This window comes from Myotis brandtii, unplaced genomic scaffold, assembly GCF_000412655.1.
Source record: "Myotis brandtii unplaced genomic scaffold, ASM41265v1 scaffold84, whole genome shotgun sequence".
NCBI lineage: Eukaryota > Metazoa > Chordata > Mammalia > Chiroptera > Vespertilionidae > Myotis > Myotis brandtii.
Window position 1 is genome coordinate 2,935,276 of NW_005371410.1, and position 4,577 is coordinate 2,939,852.

Genomic DNA, 4,577 nt, shown 5'->3' on the forward strand with positions numbered 1-4,577 from the left:
ATAATTTCCAAATTAAAAAATTTTTATTAACAAAAAAAAAAAAAAAAAAAAAAAAAAAAGGTTGCCTTTTTCACTCTGTTGACATTTGCCCTGACGATGTAAAAGCAATGGTAGGGTAAAACTGCTGGTGCATTAACACAGCATATCAAGGCAAAGCTAAGCCCCAGACTGTATTCATGCTTATTGTAGTTACCTCTATTCACTACAGGGGGAAAAAACCATTTTCACTTAAGAGTGTCTTTGATAAAACAGTAAAAATGATTATTCTAAAAGTCTTGTTCCTTGAGTATTCTTTTTTAAATATGTTGTGAAGAAATGAGGAATACGCATAAAACACTTCGTCTAGTTGTCTCAAGGAAAAGAAAAGCAAATTTTTTTTTTTAACTTGAAAGAACAACTGATAGACAAACTATAGTTATGTAGAATTGGGTATTGGCAGACATTTTCTCAAATGAACTGAGATTGTCATTTAAAGGAAAATATTTGGCAGCATTTGCTGCCTTTAATAAAATTCAAACTTTAAAAGAAAATTGGAATTTTAGAAAACTTATAATTCACCACTAAGAGCTTGGCAGCATCTCAAAAAATAAATATGACTTTTTTGATAAGATAAATGTTGATATTAATGTCATTAAAAATAATTACATTATAAAAAATGAAATCATGGAAGTACTAGAATAACACATAGGTGATTCTTTAATATGTGTGAAAGAGTATTCTGATAAAAAAATTAGAAAATATTGTTAAATTTGATTGTATTAAAATTAATGTCAAATATATAAAAATGTTAGAAAACAAATGGTACTAGCAAGAGAAATATGAGGAAGGGATGATATTGTCAGCATATAAAGCACACTTACACATTAATAAGAAAATATGCTTGTCCTAATAGAAATATGGGCAAATACATGAGTAGGCAGTTCACAAAAGAAGAGATACAAATTAAATATGAACAAGTGTTCAATTTTATTTGTAATTAAAAGCTTAAAATTAGATTTTACTTAATTTTTATTAAATTGGCAAATACTAAAATTGATAATAGTTCCTAGTATTAAATCAGCAATTCTTGGTAGATGGGAGGAACTGGTGTATCTCTTTTTTTAATATGTATTTATTTTTATTGATTTTAGAGAGAGAAAATCATTGATCTGCTGCCTCTTGTACACCTCCCATTGGGGATCGAGCCCGAAACTCAGGCATTGCCCTGACCAGGAATCACACTAGGACCTCCTGGTTCATAGGTCAATCCTCAACCACTGAGCTGTGCCAGCTGGGCAGAAATGGTATCTTTTGATGAAAGTGGCTATATAGTCTGAGAATTTCGTGTTTCAAAGAAAATCCTCTTTGAAATGCCTATTGATCTAAGTTACAGGTTTTCAGTACTACCTACACAGTAAAATCACCCAGGAGCATTTCTAAAAATACTGATTTCTGGATCCCCAAAATAGATACCAGGCACAAAAGATATTGTAAAGAAATGTATAGTAAGCTATGGGAGCACAGAGGAAAGGATCTCTTAACTATTGGCTGAGGAATTGAATGTTTGGACAGTTAGTATTGCCTGGGCTCAAAATTGAAGAGTGAGTAAAAATTGCCATGTGATCCAGGGGCTGGGGTATGCAGAAAGGGAAAACTGAGAATTTGAACAGAAGGAAGAGCATGTGCAGTGTCTCAGCCATGCAAATAAGAGTCATTTAGGGGTTTATATGAATTCTAGCAAAGCATTTATAAGTATTTCTAACAAAACACCTGACATGTAGAAGTGCTAAGTGCAAGTTTATTGTATTCATTTTGTTCTCTATCCTCTTTCTACAGTGCCTGTTACTTATTAGATATGCAATTAAAAATAAATAATTTCAAAATGAATATCTAGTGATGAGGAGCATTTTGTCAAATTGCAGTCAATGCTTTTAAATGTATTCTTTTACCCAATGGTTCTGCATGTGCACAAGTGTGAATCTGTGAGGAGAATAAGTCCCTTGGAACTCCCTCCCTCTGATCACATTTTATAATTTAAAAAGATATTCTTATTGATTTTTTTTTAAGAGAGAGAGAGAGAGAGAGAGAGACATTGATGTGAGAGCACATCATCCATCAGCTGCCTCCTTGTAAGCTCCATACCCAGGATTCAGCCTGCAACCTTTTGGTGTATAGGATGATGCTTAACCAATTGAGGACAGCAGCCAGGGCTACAGTTTTCTCTAGAGTTTTTTTTAATCCTATGTATGATCAGATTCTGCATTATCAAGAGTTGCTCACACTCTCATTTTCCCTTTTTCGTTGGAGTGTTGTAATGCAGATCTCAAGTGTTGTCTCCCTCTATGTCAGCGGTTCTCAACCTGTGGGTTGCGACCCCTTTGGCGGTCGAACGACCCTTTCACAGGGGTCGCCTAAGACCATCCTGCATATCAAATATTTACATTACGATTCATAACAGTAGCAACATTACAGTTATGAAGTAGCAACGAAAATAATTTTATGGTTGGGTCACAACATGAGGAACTGTATCTAAAGGGCCAGAAGGTTGAGAACCACTGCTCTACGTACTTCCGTATGAATTTCCAAAAACTGGACATTTTCATATCAAATAACATTGCCATTGTTAACTTAGAAAATAAATTTCCCCGATTGTCTCAGAAGTATTGGTATTATGGTTGATTTGAATTAGTATTCATACTTGGTCCACACATGGTTCCATCCATACATGGTCCCATTTAGTTATTTTGCTGCTTAGTCTCTTAACCTAGTTTTCCCAACCTCCTCTTTTTTTCATTTTATTTTTTATTTTATTTATTTTTTAATTGATTTCAGAGAGGAATTGAGAGTGGGGAGAAAGATAGAAACATTAGTGATGAGAGAGAACCACCAATCGGCTGCCTCCTGCACGCCCCCAACTGGAGATCGAGACCACAACCCGGGCATGTGGCCCTGACCGGAATTGAACCCGGGACCTTTCAGTCCGCAGACCAACGCTCTATCCACTGAGCCAAACCAGTTAGGGCCCAACCTCCTCTTTTTTATGTGTTTTTCTTGTCATTTACTTTTTTCAGAAACCAGGGAAGTTTTCCTATAGATCGTTCAGTATTTTAGATTTGTCACTTTGCTTCCTTGTGGTGTCTTTAAACTTGTTGAAATTCCTCATGTTTCTGTAATTGGAAGTAAACCCCCAGAGCTGTGTTATCCTTATGCTATCTACTAGCCCCATGCAGCTATTTAAATGGAAACCAATTACAATTGAATAAAATTAGAAACTCAGTTCCTTTTACTCAGTTGCCACTTGGGGCTAGGGGCTACTATATTAGCTAACTCAGCTTATAGAAACTTGCCATCATCAAAGGAAGTACTGTTTGATAATGTTACTTTTAATAGTTTTAGGTTTGATTAGATTTAGGACCATCTTTTTTGTCAGAATACTTAAGTGGTACTTTGTGCTTGCTAAGATTGTTCAGTGGGTTTAGGTGATGATAGCTTGATCTCTCCATGTATCTTTTCACAAGCATTAAGAGTTTTGTTTCCATTCTGAGTAAAATGTCAAAACAGATAACTTGAGAAAAACAGGTATAATTTTTAAAGTTTAACATTGGGTTAAACATTGTTCACGTAAAAGCTTATACACAAATGTTCATAGCATTATTTATAATAGCCAAAAGTAGAAACAACCAGATGTCCATCAGCTGATGAGTGGATAAACAAAATGTGGCATATCCATACAATAGACACTGAGTGGCCAGATTATTATGACCACCCCATCAGTACTTCATTGACACTTCTAAAAATACTAAATATTGAAAACTTCCTAAGAAAATACTCTCAATGCTTTATTATTATTATTATTATTTGCATAACTAATTCACTTCATTGTACTGATGGGGTGGTCATAATAATCTGGCCGGTCATAATAATCTGGCCACTCAGTGTATATTATTCAGCCATAAAAAAGGAATGAAGTATGCCCAGCCAGGTGTGGCTCAGTGATTGAGGGTAGACCCAGGAACCAAGAGGTCACCAGTTCGATTACCGATCAGGGTATATGCCCGGGTTGTGGGCTCGATCCCCAGTAGGGGACGTGCAGGAGGCAGCCAATCAATGATTCTCTCTCATCATTGATGTTTCTATCTCTCTCTCCCTCTCCCTTCCTCCCTGAAATCAATACAAATATATTTTTTAAAAAAAGGAATGAAGAAGAACTAATACATGCTATAACATGGATGAACCTGGAAAACTTTATGCTAAGTTAAGCCAACACGAAAGGCCACATACTGTATGATTCCATTCTTATGAAATGTTCAGAATAGGCAAATCCATAAAAACATAAAATAGATTAGTGGTTTCCAGGGTCTAGGGGAAGAGAAGGAAATGGAGAGTGACTGCTACTAGGTACAGAGTTTCATCACAGGATGATAAAAATGTTCTGGAGTTAAATAATGGTGTAGGTTGCATAACCCTGTGAATATACTAAACAAAACCATTGAACTGTACACTTTATTTTTTAAAAAATATATTTTATTGATTTTTTTTAATTGATTTTTTTACAGAGAGGAAGGGAGAGGGATAGAGAGTTAGAAACATCGATGAGA

The 4,577-nt window shown here is 35.2% G+C and overlaps 1 protein-coding gene across 1 annotated transcript in view; it reads left to right on the plus strand.

Annotated features, from left to right (window-relative positions):
* The window catches only part of RAB1A (RAB1A, member RAS oncogene family), a gene marked incomplete at its 5' end in the record, with an annotated part of 19,155 nt that overhangs the window by 993 nt on the left and 13,585 nt on the right, over positions 1 to 4,577 (plus strand).